The sequence below is a fragment of the Podarcis erhardii genome (assembly GCF_964252035.2).
Source record: "Podarcis erhardii genome assembly, chromosome: 1".
Classification (NCBI taxonomy): domain Eukaryota; kingdom Metazoa; phylum Chordata; class Lepidosauria; order Squamata; family Lacertidae; genus Podarcis; species Podarcis erhardii.
Window position 1 is genome coordinate 85,659,300 of NC_138497.1, and position 16,510 is coordinate 85,675,809.

At 42.1% G+C, this 16,510-nt stretch overlaps 1 protein-coding gene across 9 annotated transcripts in view; it reads left to right on the plus strand.

The window, feature by feature from the left end:
* The window catches only part of SPTB (spectrin beta, erythrocytic), a 91,927-nt gene that overhangs the window by 16,358 nt on the left and 59,059 nt on the right, over window positions 1-16,510 (plus strand). For 2 of the 9 annotated variants that reach the window (XM_081838094.1, XM_081838092.1), the window contains exon 1: window positions 10,573-10,748. The exons of 5 other annotated variants lie outside the window; for them this stretch is intronic. The gene's annotated coding sequence lies outside the window, so the exon portion shown is untranslated. Of the gene's footprint in view, window positions 1-10,572; window positions 10,749-16,510 lie in introns of those variants that run through there. 2 more of the 9 variants (XM_081838100.1, XM_081838099.1) reach the window with 1 other exon arrangement.

The window sequence follows — 16,510 nt, forward strand, 5'->3', positions numbered from 1 at the left end:
TACATATGCTGTTTAGGGAAGCTTTTAATGTTTAATAGACTATTGTATTTTAATATTATGTTGGAAGCTGCCCAGAGTGGCTGGGGAAACCCAGCCAGATGGGCGGCGTATAAATAAATTATTATTATTATTATTATTATTATTATTATTATTATTATTATTATTATTTAGAACTTATAAAAATTAACAAAATGACTCAGAGGCTTCATGAGCAATATTATACTGAATATCTACTGGCTGCAGAAACCTCACTACATTGGCAAACACTGGATAAGCTGATGCCATGATAAGTAAGCTGGTGAAAGTTAGAGCATGCTGACAGTGGAGCTGTTTTCCCAGTGGAAACAGGCCTGTGGAATGGCTAAAATGTGGTGGAGTTGTGACTCTGACAGTCAAGGAGCACACACGCCAGACTGCATATCCATTCAGTTCAGAGCCACATTGATATGAAACCCCAAACCTGGCACAAATTTCCCTCCTGTGTTAATGACTGCCCAGCTCAGGCTGTCACAGCACAACTGGCACCATCCGTATATAGTGCCCACATGTGAAGATCATCTCAGATTATAGGGTCTGTCTGGTTGTATGTCATGTACACTTCAGCTTTGCATGGGAGAGGTTTTTTTTTGGGGGGGGTGAAAAGAAAGGACACTTTGTATGCAAAGAGAGCACTTTGTACAAAACTACTGTATAAGATTTATTTTGGGTTGGGGGAAAGGTAATGGGTAGAATTCAGCTAATGTGTTCTGCTAGTGGGAGATTTGAGCAAGCAATCTTCTGTGGACTTGGCTGCACTTTTGGCTGCTGCTTAGCCTTTTGTGTATCTTGCACACTGAGAATATAGTGATGTGATGGATATGCTCCAGCTTTCTCCCATTTGAGTTGATTTTCCTCCATGTCCATGTTGTATGCAGACATTGCCCTGATTAATGGATAGTGTTATTGTTATTATTTATTAAATTTGTATAGCACATTTCATCTGAAGAGAACACAAAATACATAACAAAAGGAACAAAATTGAACCAATAACCCTCCCCATGGCCTGCATACATATTTAAAAGGCTGTAGATTGTTTAATCAGCCAAAGACCTGGTTATAGAAAAACGTACTTGCCTGGTGGCTAAAGATATGTAATAAGGCATTGGGTAAGCCTCCCTGGGGACAGCATTCCACAAACAGGGAGCCAACACAGAAAAGGCCCCTTCTTGTGTTGCTAGCCTCTAGACCTCTAGTAGAGGAAACACATGAAGAAGTGCTTCAGATGATGATCACAGGGTTTGGGTTGGCTCATATGAGCAGAGGTGGTCCTTGAGGCATTGTGGTCCTGAGCCCCTTAAGGCTTTATAGGTCAGAACCAGCACTTTGAATTGAGCCTGGAAATTGATTGGTAGCCGGTGCAGTCAGGCAAGGATCACTGAGATATGCTCAAACCGACTTGCCCTGGTGAGCAACCTGACAATGTGGACATGTCTGTAATTTTTCCATTTTAAAATATATTTTACATGTTCTATGTTTGTCTCTTTTCTTCCATGTCTGAGCACATATTTGATGCAGTATTCATTCCACCAGAGCAAGGGTGCTGCATCTTCCTCCCAATCATAATTTGAGTTATGGTTGTATACACATTATGTGAAATAAGTCTTCAGTATTTTTTGCCTGCCCTGGAACCTCAGGGTGAATAATATTAATAATAGTAATTTCCTATTTTGATCTATAAGAAAATATTCCTCTGCAATTAGAATGCTGTCTTCTTAAAGATGAGGACATACTTATAGTTGGATGAAGCGGTCCTTTTGTGCAACATGCATTAGCAAGTAAAGTGCTCTGGGATGAAAGGATGCAGTGGAGATTAAAGCATATTGTCAGGTTACACTTACTGCATGATGCCAGGGTTCTAAATCTACACTTTCTTCTGTAAACAATGAGAGATGACAGGCTTTGGTACAGGAATCGCTGTGTGAGTTTGCCATATGAGATTCCTAGGCTATATGTTGTGCATAATACTAGAGTATGGTTATTGTTCTCTTTGTATGCACTACTATACTATTTCACTGGTGAGAATAATTTCTCTGGCTTTAAGACTGAGCTGTTTCTGCATGCTTAGGTCCATTACTACTGTGAGAAAGTTTCATATTGTATTTAAGTTTAGAGAAATGTGTGAGATCCTTCTGAAAGCTATTTGTTTATGCATATGAAGAACCAAGTGGATTAAAATTGTTCAGATTAGTCCCTGACCTTATCTATATTTCAACTAGCAGCTTATGCAACTTTCCATTAACTACCATAAACTTCCCTTTAATTTACAGTGTGTGTTTCACATTTTCAACACAGAGTATGCAATAGTAAATTTTTTTTAAAGCATTCATATTAAAAATCATGTTCAAATTCAGAAAAAACAAGTAAGATAAATTGCAGTTTATCTTATAGTGTTGTACTGTTCCATAAACTAAAAACTGGGCATTTTAATCTTCATACATAATGAAAGCAACTAATAAATTACAATATGTGTGTTGTCATAATAATGTTGCATTTAAAATCCCTGTTTTAATTTTATTTTGATCATAAATTAAATCTAATGAGTTGAAGGAGTTGCATGAAAAGAATTTTACTCCCTGTCCCAATACTTTTTGTCTATTTTATTGTTTGACGATCCCATTTTTCTTGTGCTAAAGAATGTTTTCCTTTTTTGCTCTGTGGGAAACCCAAGCTATATTAAATGGAAATGCTGCATTGAAGATTCTCAGAGAACTGTCAGGTACAAAGAAACTCACTCCTCTCAGTCCCTGTCAAGCTCTATAAGAAGTATACTAATAATAGGAAAAACATTTTCAAAGAGAATCCTTAATTGAACAGAACTGGTTTGAAAAGCAAAGTGGGAGAGAGGAACAGGCCTGTTTGACTTGCATATTTTTCCGGCAGAGATCTACTTAAGGGCCAAACTAAATGAGACACCATTCATGCAATTAGCAACTGACTTAAAAATAAACAACAAGTGACAGGAAACCCCTGGCATATGGGTAGCTTTAGCTGTTTACTCTTCATAGTCCTTATGTTGTAGTCATTATCATGGGGGGCATGCATTGGGTGCCTCGGAATAACAGCTTCCATTATGCAAATGGAAGATCCCACCAATGAAAATAGCAGATACAGGGAGCCAGCGCTAGATCAGGATCTCAGCTGGGGATGGGGCGTAGCAAAGCGAGACCCACTATTCCCCGTGCTAGGTTCTCAATCCATATTGTGCCCTCACATCAGCTATTCACTTTAAAACACAATTCACATTATTACTAATTGCATAAATGATGTCTTCTCTTCTCTAGTTTGGTTCCAATTCTCTCACCAGTATGAGCTATCTAATGATTTCCATCAAAATTGAATGTGCAGTTTTAAAAAACCCACAAACCCTTTGTGGGCCAGTTTGGGATCACCACAAACCATTTTGTATCATGTTGGGAATAACCCACAGCAAGCCTTGGTCTTGCACTCTACTGTATGCCCTTCTTTTCCTTCTCTAGTACAGATGTAAGGAGGATTCAGAAAGCTTTTGCTTGCTTTAGATTCACCATAGCTTGTCATTTCATCCAAAACGAAATTGTGTTTAATCTTAACTATCATTTGTTTGTAGCGAGCCTTCAACTTCAAACCATGAATAATGGAGCTGGTTTGTTGCAACAAACCATAATTAAGATCAGGCATAGGCAAACTCAGCCCTCCAGATGTTTTGGGACTACAATCCCCATCATCCCTGACCAATGGTCCTGTTAGCTAGGGATCATGGGAGTCGTAGGCCAAAAACATCTGGAGGGCCGGGTTTGCCTATGCCTGATTAAGATTAACTGCAGATTACAGTTTGGATGCAATGCTGCACTGCGGTTAACCAAAACTGAAAGCCACAGAGGAGATGGAAGGGGGAGAGTGCAAACCTGAGTCTTGCTGCAGCTCATTCCAATTGCAATAAACCATGGTTTATCTTGACGTACGAACCACCTAGGTGTGTTTCAGAAAAAGCTTCATGCAGGTTTATTAAAAAGTCCCTAGTAAGACTATAAAACACAGGTCTGTAAAAGGGTTTCTCTAACCCAAGGAAGAAAGAGGTAGGCTCTGAAATTGGATTCTATTCAAGGAGATGGTATGCATATATAGCACAGCTGCAACCTATCCCCTTGGCATCTCTTATGCAATCTTATTACTCAAATAAAGGCATAATCCCCTCCCCATTGAAAAACAACTGAGGAGAAGCTGCTCTTGCCTTTTTTTCCTTGGGCAAGGAGAATAGGATGAGTCCTACCCACGTTGAACCAAAAGTAAGACTAACAAAATTTAGACATTAACTCTGCAGTTTTTGCCTCTGCTTACATAAAATATAGGGATGTGGGTGGTGCTGTGGGTTAAACCACAGAGCCTAGGACTTGCTGACCAGAAGGTTGGCGGTTCGAATCCCCACAACGGGGTGAGCTCCCGTTGCTCGGTCCCTGCTTCTGCCAACCTAGCTGTTCGAAAGCACGTCAAAGTGCAAGTAGATAAATAGGTACTGCTCCGGCAGGAAGGTAAACGGCGTTTCCGTGCACTGCTCTGGTTCGCTAGACCCGACCACATGACCCAGAAGCTATACACCGTCTCCCTCGGCCAATAAAGCAAGATGAGTGCCGCAACACCAGAGTCGGTCACGACTGAACCTAATGGTCAGGGGTCCCTTTACCTTTTTATATAAAATATAAGTATTTGATAAAATTATTTTAGACAATTCAGGCGTTTGCAATGGCCAGCCCTACATCAGCAGTCCTACAACAGGTATTGATTCATCCTCAGGAAGCTTACTCTCCATACTCTTTGTCATTTGTGTGTTGCTCTATTACAGGCATAGGCAAACTCGGCCCTCCAGATGTTTTGGGACTACAACTCCCATCATCCCTAGTTAACAGGACCAGTGGTCAGGGACGATGGGAGTTGTAGTCCCAAAACATCTGGAGGGCTGAGTTTGCTTATGCCTGCTTTATTACAATACTGACACATTTACTTCCAATCTTGCCTCCCTCTGTGTATCATACACCTATCAAGCTTGCTCTTTCCTGGCTCCAGACTGTCGCTATTTTGGGTGCAATTCAATTACATACCAACATATTTGGGTTGCATAATTAAAGTTGATTTGGCATCCTTGCACAATAAACCTGTACACACACACACACACACACACACACACACACACAACTCTATGCAATAAGGAAAGTGATGGGAAACAGCACTGGAAAATATGGAATAACACATGCTAGGTGCGATGTTATATAACCTCCCTGCAAACAAATCAGAATGAATGCTGGAAAAAAATAGCTAATGTCATAGAAGAGCCCCATAAATGCACAAATCAGGACTGATGCTAAATAAACAGGCAGTCTGGAATTGACAATAGTCTGTCACTACCACTAATCTGTGCCATTGACTAAACCCCTTCAAAAATATTTGAGGAAGGAAGAGTTTAGTCCATCTTGAGGTGCCACAGTGTTCTTGTATTGGCCCTGTTAATTTGGGGATCCAATCAAAGCTAGTGCATACCATGCCAAGTCTTAGCCAAAGTGCCAATAGTACTTGGATCCTGTTGGAATTTGCTTGGCAGCAGCCCAGTGAAACAAAAAAATAAAGCACAACCAGTGATAACCACAAACTCAAGATTGTGACAGAAATGAAAATACTTCATCTGATCATAAGCATTTAATCTCAGCTTGCAGCACTCCAAGGCTGTGTATAACTTTTAAAGGGAAGGTATCAGTTCATGATTTGCCATGCAATCCTATATGGTGTAGCCATTTACACTTCATGAAAAAGACAACTAAAGAAGACAGATTTGCATAAAATGTGCATATGCTGATTCAGGTCTCACTTTTGATGGGTTACTCCTGCTGCTCCTTATTATCTTTAAACCCCGCTTGGACTGCTCAACCCTTGAAATGGTGGGCTGACCTGTGTAGAATGACTATGGCAAGCATCTCCTTGTTTGAATTAACCTGTATTACTGATAATTAATATTTTATGTTGAAAATAAATTTGTCTAACCTGCTGCCAGCCAGTGGTTCTTAATTCCTGGAATTATACAAATGAAAAATGCAGTCTTCTAAAACTACTCATGGTATTTTCACATTCACATTCTTATTAATTAATATTTAAGTATGCAAAAAGTGCTTTATAGGCTTTTTCTTGTGCCGACTTTCAACAACCCTGTAAGGGAAGGGTTTTGCTGTTCGCATGTTCCAAACTGGCAAAACTGAAGGTGCAAAACAGAGCTTCCTCAGGGCAGAAGTCTCCAGCCCTCCTTGCAGGACAAAATGTGCAGGTACCTTCTGAATTATGCTATAATTTCTAAACAATTTATGTAAAATGAGAGTGGTGTGCTACTTTGTATGTACAGTGGTACCTCGGGTTACAGACGCTTCAGGTTACAGACTCCGCTAACCCAGAAATAGTACCTCAGGTTAAGAACTTTGCTTCAGGATGAGAACAGAAATCATGCGGCAGCGGCGCAGTGGCAGCAGGAGGCCCCATTAGCTAAAGTGGTACCTCAGGTTAAGAACAGTTTCAGGTTAAGAATGAACCTCCAGAACGAATTACGGTAAGTTCTTAACCCGAGGTACTACTGTTTTTCCTGGAATTGGGAATGCTCCCTGTCATTATTTGACAGCAACAATCTCTCTCTCTCTCTCTCTCTCTCTCTCTCTCTCTCTCTCTGTGTGTGTGTGTGTGTGTGTGTGAGAGAGAGAGAGAGAGATCAGTAAATGCACCAGTGGGACATAGCTGACTTCCCATGGTAAGCATATGGTTGTCTCTCTAATTTTGTGTTCTGTCACACTCCCCTTGGCAGCCATTTTGTGTTATGCTACACACACATACACCCCACATGGCAGCCATCTTGTGAATAGTGCCCTAGCCCTCTCTCAAAATTTGAAATGTGCCCACTAGTCCAAAAAGGTTGCTGACACCTAATTTATGGCTTATTGAAATTTATTGGAATTGTTTCAAAGTAATATGTGGCTTACAAGCTATAGCTATCTCCAACTTTAAAAATACAATGTTTTTAAACAGCTGGAAGTGGTTGAGAGAGACATCACTTTCCTTGGTACATAGATTCACAGAATTGTAGAGTTGGAAGAAACCACAAGGGTCATCTAGTCCAATCCCCCTGCAATGTTCGTCCAATGTGGGGCTCAAAATGCATTTATTTTGTTCCCTGTAACTTCTGGAATGCTTACGAAAACAACGCAAAACCTATTTACCAGAAGCAAAAAGTAAAACTAGCATCTTCACCAGAAGCAATGACCCTTCTTTCAGAATGCCTTCAGCTCTCTGATAAAACTATTCTCTATCTCCAGCCTTTGTTACATTTCATTAACCTCGTAAACAGTTACTGTCCTTGATGATGCTATGGGATTGGCTTAAGATGTAGCTGCATAGCAGCCTTGGTGATTTATGCTGCTGCTACTGCTGGTCTTGTGGCTAAATTATTCCATTAACTTGAGAAATGGCTTTCGTGGATCAAAAAAGTTCACAGGGTGCCATGTAAAGGGACATTATTGTTGCCTTTTCCACTGTTGCACTTCAGCTTTTGAATGCCACACCTGTGCTGCACAGGATCTGGGAAGGAAGTGCTGGTTCTAGGTCTCTCCCACTGGAAGCTATGTACTGCTGCCTTGGCCCCACATGATGTTCTAGCACTGGTTCATTAAATATATTCGTTTTTGAAGGGAGGAAGAGAAAACAGATATATTTAAATCAAGGAAGGCTGATTGTAGTGTGCACGTAGTATACTCTGCTGTCTTTTTTTAAAGTTTCAAAATTAATACATACCAGTCTTTCTAGGGACTTAAGCATTTTTGGCTGTTTGTTTTGTTTTGCTCAATCTTCATTAAGGGCTGACAATTGTAAAACTGCAATGTGCAGCTTAGCAGAATAATGTTTTTTTATTGTTATTGAAAGCGGAATAAATTTGAACATGGATTTTAGATGAGCCAGCACAAATTGTAGAGTGCTTAATGGTATCTGTCTGCATTCAGAAAAGCATTGAGCTAGGAAAGAGGCTTCACGTGCCAACATGGAAAAGCCTTCATGCTAATGTGATTGTGCTGAGGGTTGTCAGGAGGTGTGGAGGGAGTTTAATGTCCAAGAGTAGCTGACAACTGTTTAAAATATCAACTGTGAGCTCTTATGCTCCAGGGATGTTGAGCCCAAAGCAGTTCACAAGTTTTATTGAATATCTGTCAAAACAGAAATAGGACACAAAAATGTTTGTACTTGCCTGGTGTTTTCCTGGCATTAATGTGATTATATAAAAGCAAAGTAATAATGCTGCTCAACTGATAACAATGCACAAGTTTCATTGGAAATCAGTAGGGTTAGCTTGTTGGTAACTGTGTGCAGGATTGTGGCCGAGAAGAGAAAGCAGCCTTCCACATTCTTATGCATAGGATGTAGTGCCTCCCAGTCAGCCTGCGATGGAAAATGATGTGCATTTCCACTTCTTCAAGCAGAGTGGATGAAAACCTTGGCTTTTGTTCTCATTAACTGCTCTGAAATAGCTGACATAGCTGCCGCTTAAATTTTGTATGAAAATTTGTTCAGTGCAGTTCAGAAAATGATGCCTGCGGTACTTGACATGGAATTAACCCATGAACATGTTGCCATGAATGGAACAATGTGTGAAGGCTGCTGCTATTTGCATGTACATAAGAAGGATTATATTTGCCAGTCTTCTGCAATGTGGCTCTTCGTGCTTTCTACCATTCAGCAGGCAGATGGAAGTTATTTGGTTTAGGCTCTGTCCCCAAGCAGCCATAACTGGTATAATCCGTTGGAGTGATTTACGTCACCTGGCAGGAAATGAGGTATCTTCTACAGAAAAGGCAATTAATTTCCTGGAAATATGTTTCTTCCACATTTTGTGAAATAGGCATGTTTTCCTCCACCTCACTTAGCTCTAGTAATCTCAGCTAGGGAGATTTGCACATGTAGGGCCCCTATTCAGACTGGGGGCATGCTGATCAGGATGGGCAATGTGAGTCACTTCTGTCCACATTTTGGAGTCCCCTGTGCCTGCCTCGCCCATCTAATTCTGTTGACATGGTGTGCATTTTCCCAGTTTACAGTACGGTATTGTGCAGACATTTTGTGTGCTGTAATTATGGCACAGATAACAAAAAAGGTGTTACATTGGCATCTGGGTCGTCGTCCCCCCCCCCCCCCCGACAGCTGAGAGTGGTGGTGAAGAGCTGGCTTTCTTTAACAAAATTTGCTACAAAGATGGCCTTGAACTTTTCTCATACAGCAGTACTAAAGTGAATACTAGGGTAACAGTAACCACTGGCTGCAAGAACACTTGGCAGGAGCTACAAACACAACGCAGAAGAGGCACTGCAGAATTTCCCTCTCCCGTGAATTAGAATCTATTTAATAGATACTGTAGTCTGAAGGGAAGGAATAGGCAACTTCTTTGCTGAATAAAGGTAAAGGTAAAGGTACCTCTGCCCGTACGGGCCAGTCGTGTCCGACTCTAGGGTTGTGCGCCCATCTCACTTAAGAGGCCGGGGGCCAGCGCTATCCGGAGACACTTCCGGGTCACGTGGCCAGCGTGACTAAGCTGCTCTGGCGAGCCGGCACCAGCGCAGCATACGGAAATGCCGTTTACCTTCCCGCTAGAAAGCGGCCCCTATTTATCTACTTGCACCCGGGGGTGCTTTCGAACTGCTAGCTTGGCAGGTGCTGGGACCGAACGACGGGAGCGCACCCCGCCGTGGGGATTCGAACCGCCGACCATGCGATCGGCAAGTCCTAGGCACTGATGTTTTACCCACAGCGCCACCCGCGTCCCTCTCTTTGCTGAATAGAATAAATTAAAATGTTGGACTAACTCCTGAGACTCCACTGCGCTTCTTCCCAACTTTGGCTTCTTTATTTCTGGTTCTTTCCAAAAGTTGAACCCAGGGGTGAGGAACCTATAGCCCTCCAGATGTGTTGGACTCCAACTTCCATCAGCCTAAAGTTAGCATAGTTATGGATGATGGAAGCATTATGTTAGTAATACCCACTCTTTAATGTGTTGCCATTCATTTTATTTATCTCAAGCTTTATCTCCAAAACGGCAGATAATCCTTATGATGTTTCTGACAACCTATTCTTCCTCTTGTTGCGAGCATTCTTCCTGTTGTTGCTATGCTTCTTAACTCAAATTTGGTGAAGTGGGTGGAGAGTTGGAATTTGAGTATAAGGAGATCAAAGTGCAAATTACCAGTGAGTCACTAAGCTTGCCTTGGGCAAGTTGCTGTGTTGCAGTCTAACCCACCTCAATGGATTATTTTCAGGATAGACATGGCAGTTGTACAAGACTTCACATGCTGAAAGATGCTGTATAAACTAACAGTGTCTTTGTTGCTGCTCATACTCCACAGATACATGCTGGGGCTGCAGGAGAAAACCTGATCCTCTTAGAGCTGTTCTGAACTAACAGCTGCTTGCAGACAATTTTAGATATATGTGCACACACTTGCTATCTATATCTTTCAAATGACCTGCACTGGTATGCACATACTTCCCCCACCCTCTCTATCGTGCCAGCCTGGAGAGACAGAGAAAGAGAGAGAGAGGGAGAGAGACTTGACAGTTGTCATTCATTGTTGCTGCCTTTACTCAAGTATACGGAGCTGAGAATTGTTTGCAAGAGGCATACCACAAACTTCTTTAACTAATTCTGGGCTGAAAGAGAGCTTGAGGTAAGCAGCCTTTCTGTGTAGTTCATTTTGTGTGCTTGTGCAACTGTAGTCCACCAACAGCAGCTGATTGGAGTGATGTAACACTGATCTTCTTCAGTAAACGTGATCATGTTATCGGCCTTGCATGTACCTTGGAATTACCGTACTTCGGTTCAGGCAGCGGTATTTGATGCTTTCAGTGTGGTGTCCAACACTTAAAGTCCTGACATGCTTGAAAGGAACAGGAGCATGATAGACTAGGTGATCTTGGCTAGAGTTTTCCTCTTTAAATGCATTGGAGAGTGTGGATATCATTGTCCATTTTTGACAACAAAGCTGCCTTTGAAGGCAAATGGCTGGCATGATTCACCTCTGGTTTGGTAATGAAAATATGGTTCTGAATAAAGAGAAGTTGCAGACAGGCTGCCTTCAAAGGAGACTGGTAGTAAAAAGTAGAGCACTGTATAGTTGGAATCCATAGAGTGGGAGTACCGGTGCCGGTCTGCCTCACTGTGTGCCCAGTGTGTAATGGGAGTGAAACAGCTGCCTTGCACAGATCCTGCATGTTGGTGATGTAGCATAGATGTATTCCACTGAAAGTATGGGTTGGGGCCAGCCAAGAACATGTGCACCACCCAAAAGTACTGAGAAAGATGTCCAAAAGAGAATAGGTGGAGGCTGCTTTTCTCCAAAAGATCATTTGATTTTAATTTTCTTAAGGGGAACAATGGATTGTGTGAACCCAGCAGACTGAATTACATATTGGAAATTCATAAATTTAGATGGGAAAATCATTTGTATGCTGTTTCTTTAAACTTAAAGAGCTATGAAACCCTGGTCTGACCTGACAGGGAATAAAGAACTTTGCTGGGTTCCAGGACAGAATGCAATATTCTTCTGAAGATTGTATTTGATTTTGTGTTCTCAAGTCTCAATTCTAGTAAATCTGGATCAGGAAGAGTTCCTTCCTTGCTAGTCCTGGGCTCTCTTGGATTTTTGCCACCACTGGCCCTGTGGTGCCTAGCTCCCCTGCCTTTGTACCCCTCTACCTTCCATGATGATAAACAGTAAAGATTCCACTGCCACCCCTAAAATAAAATAAAGTGAAGTATATGGATGTTGGAGACACCATTGATGCAAGGAGGAAAAGGGGGCAGTTTTGAATACAAAGTTATTCACTTGGGATCTAGTGCCTCTTGGCTCCATTTGCTCACCCAGCAAAAGGAGCCAAAAGACACTGGATCCTGAATGGAGATCTGTGTACTTAGTGGAACATTTTTTAAAAAATACCCCATTTAATTAGCACTAGTTAATTAGTTTAATTTAATGGTGCAGGAAGCATTCCCAATACACATTAATTATACTTCTGTACATTGCCTGTGACAACAGCAAGTCACAAAGTGCTACTATCAATGCCTGCACATGGATGTACATGGGTGGGGTTAGAGGAGAGGCTAGACCAGGCATAAAAACCCAGATAACACTGCTGGGTTAAGTTGCAAGAGGTTATGCCTTAAGTGGGTGTGGCTCAGTTCTTCAACTGACTTTTTGGATTCTTGAGAAACTTTCCTTTCTACTGGATAGGTTTCTCAAAGAAGCGAAAGTAAGAGAGGGACTAATGTTCATCCCATTTTTACTTCTGGTAAACAGGTTTTGCAGCGTTTTATATTCTTTCAAAAACCTGATTGACCATAGGTAACAATGGGACAAAGTAAATAATGCCTCTCTCAAGGCATCCAGTTTTCTCTAAAACTACTGCCTCAGACCCTCCAAGTGTCCCTATTTTCCAGGGACATCCCTGTCCTGGTTTCTGATTTGATCCCGGAATGTCCTGATTTTTCTTAGGATATCCCTATTTTCATTGGAGAAATGTTTGAGGGTATGGAGATATCCAACCCCCGAGCCATCTGAAGGCAATCCTGTATAGGAAATATTTTTTTTAAAATGTTTAATGTTTTATTATGTTTTTATATATGTTGGAAGCTGCCCAGAGTGCTGGGGCAAACCAATAAGATGTGTGGGGTATACATAGTAAAATTATTATGGAATGGGACATCCCTATTTTCATCGGAGAAATGTTCAAGGTATGTGTGCCTGGCTCCTGCTTGAGAATTGGAATGTTCATGTATTCATCCTCTCACATGTTCTATACTTCCTGCAAAAAATTAAAATCTTTTAAAACTAATTCAAAACTTTCTCTACATGGGAAAGTGATTTTTCCACCGTCCAATAGTTTCCCACGATATTCACATAAGCGGGGAGCAACCACTTGGAAGGGGCAGACAAAGAAGGGCCTCCCTGGGATGATGAATACAGGGTCTGGGCTGGTTCATGAGAAGAGATGAAGTTTCCAAGGTTTTGGGACCCTGAGCCACATAAGGCTTTATAGGTTAAGCCAGCACCTTTAATTAATTCCAGAGATAATTGGAAGCTAGTGCAGTTGTGCCAGCATTGGTGTTATATGTTCAGACCTTTTTGCGTTGGTCAACAATCTAGCTGCCGAATTCTACATCAGGTGCATTTACTGATCCATTTTCTTAGGCGAAATTATATAATTCATTTTTGCTTGGGGGCGGCGGGCATGTTCACATGTCTTCCTTTAGCCATTTGTTCATCCCACACTTTTCAACGCATTTCTCATCACTTTCCAAACTGCAAAAAGTCAGGTTCTTTTTTAAAAAGTGAATTAGTTGCACCAGGATGACAGAGCCCTTTAATCCACTTTAAATGCATTCCCCCCAAATAGTGACCATATGGAGGCACCTTTGCTCTACTTCAGGTAGAGGATGCCCATTTAACTCACAAGGTCATTTCTGCTAAACCAAGCCAAGCCCACCTGCCCTACACCTGATGTCATATGTGACAGCAGATGTGGGACTATTAATGATCTAGCTTAGCCAAAAGGGACTTTGTAGGCACTTCAGCTGAATGGCAGTGCCCACAAAGCCCTGTTAACAGTGCTCCACAAGCCCCAACTGTCAACTGATGGTTGGGTATTGCACAGAGCATTGCAAGGGTCTAGTGAAATTCTTTGCGATGTACTCCACCATACCTGTGTGGGCAAAAAACCGAAGAGGTCCCTTTTGGCTAAGCTAGATCATTAGTTATCAGGTCAAAGATGGGTGGGTGACCCTCCCCACCTGTCAGACTTGGCCCACAAGGGATGGGGGAGATAACTATCTGGCTTGCTGGCCAGATCCAGCTCCCCACCCCTACTTTATTTTTATAAGTAGATCTTGTAGCCCAGCCTTCCATCTTAATATGGAATTATGGTATAATGCTGGCCTGAGGATTGTTATTTGGCTCAACATCCCCAGATAGTACTAAGTGCCTAGCAGCTTGCAGCATATTGAATTCCCTCGCCTGGCTTCTTTCTTTCCTTCCTTCCTGAAGTTGAGGCCCTGAAAATCACTCCTCGTAGGGCTCTGATAAATTGCTATGGAGACAGCAAACTTTTCCTCTTCCTTACTGCACAGGTGGCTGTTTTGTCCTACATTCCATCCTAGCTCACTTCCTGTTGAGGGCTGTTCTAGGGTCCTGTTTCAGTGATCATAGAAGCAGTTCCAGTACACAGAAATATCTGAACACTCGGGTATCCTCTGATGACAGGAATGTTGGAGCTGGGATGGTATTATTAGAATAGTGTTTGGCAAGGAAGTCAGAGCAGGGAGTGTGTTTACTAGAGAGCTTTGTGCCCAGGCCAAAGGCATTAAAATGCTTGAAGATCTGCAAACAGATAAGAGAGAGTGGAGAGAAAGTACTTAAGATGGCAGAAAAGGTGGCTATAAAAATAATCTCTATCTGGTGGGAATTTTTGGTCCGTTTCATGAGACAGAAAAATCTCCACTTCAGGGGACATGGCCTAGAAAAGTTTTTACATCTGAACAGGAAGACACAGCTCAACAGCAGGGAACAGCTGCCTACACATAACTGCTGACCAGACAGAGAGAATCTTGCAAAAATAACTTACCTATCTGCACAATTTTCCATATTTATACATCTGTCTGTGTGTCCACCTTTTCCTTCTGGGCTCACTTTGCTGACGTGGGAAGTGATGGAGAATGTAAAAAGCGGCTTAGTCATCAACTTGAGGCAATAGTTTATAAGCTGGCATGAATGTCTTCGTGACAACCTCAGCCATCTCCTCCTCCTTTGCACACCTGTTCATATGTTTACAATTCTGCCATCAAGTGACATGGAACTGCTGAGGTATTCCAAACTGTTGTGGCTCTCACCTCAGACTGTGTGTTCAAAGGAGTTCTGGTCAAAAGGAAATGCTTGTCATGCATAACAAAAGCCAAGGAGCAATTATAATGATGAGTGTAATAGGTTCAGGCTATCACAGGTCCAGTCTCTTATTCCTTTCTCCCAAACATAATCACAGGACAGGTTGAAGCAAATTGTATGTGCCACAGTATAGGGTTAGAGCAGCTTACCTGTATGCTTTATTATGCTGCCTTTGAGGTCTGGCTGAGGGAAATACACAGAGTGACTGTCAGACAAATTTTATACCTGCCACTTAAAGTGCTTTTGAGCTTCTTTCCATCTGTCGGTGTGAATGTGTGAAATGCAAAAATGCTGTTTTAAATTGATTGTATGGGGGGGGTTAATTGTTTGATGACTAATGAAGGAAGGTGGATTTATAATCTTATTTCAACTTCTGTGTGTTTTTATGTCACCTGTGAAAAGACACATTCTTTCTGCTTTTTAGTACCCCACCCATCATTTTCCTCATCTCACTATATGTATTTGGGATCCCCCCCCCCCACATTTTAACCTTGGGGAAGGCCTCCTTATGTCATAGTTAACAGGCATAGCTCTCTTGCCCAGTTCCCTCTCCTTCCCCAGGGCTGTCTGCTTCATACCATCCCCTTTGGTATTTCTCCCCTCCGCCTGGTCGGGGTGAAACTTGACAATCTGGGGTCAAACTCTGCCAGTTGTGCTAGCATTTGTTTCCTCCAGGATGATTTGCAAATGCCCAGAAGGCTTTTTCAGACTGTGTTCATCTCGGGAATGACCAGACAGTGGTGAGAGTTATAGGAATTCTCATGGGTGAAATCGGTTGTTTTCCTCTCAGTCTTGTTAGTTACACCGGAGGGGCAGAGAAAAGGTGAAGGAAACTGCATTGTGGAACAGGTAATAGTGAAAGAAATGGTGGCAAGACTAGGAGGAGAATGGGACGGGCAATGAAGAAAGGGCAGTACACAGTGTTCGGCTGTGGCAACTACAATAAGCGATAGGATTACGGTATATTGGAGTCTGGTCACAGGGAAGTATGGACCAGCATCTGAGAGAGGCAAGTAAGGTGAACATCTTTTGCTTGAGCAGCTAGACATTTAAAGTAGGAGACACATGATTTCTAAGTGGTGATAATTCACACTCACTGAAACAAAAGAAGATTCCCAAGTGCACTGTGATATGCCTGTGCTAGATTATGCCAGTGCGATTTCAACCTAAGTGTGTGTGTCAGGAGTGAGGAACCTATTGCCTTCAAGCTGTTGTTGAGCTCCAATGTCCCAGCCAGCACAGAGATGTTGAGAGCCATATGTCCCCAATCCCTGGAATATGGGCCATGGAGTATGTCTGTGCATGTGCATGTACAGATGAATATGTGCATATATAGACTAGATAAATAGAAGCTGTGGAGAGCAACCATGGGATGCTCGAACCAGAGTGGGAGAAGAGAGCAGTAGATGTGAGAGAACAAGGTGGTTATCCACAGTGCAGCTGTGAGCAGACTTTGAGAAATATTGTCCCAGAGGAAGAGGTAAATATGAAAATAA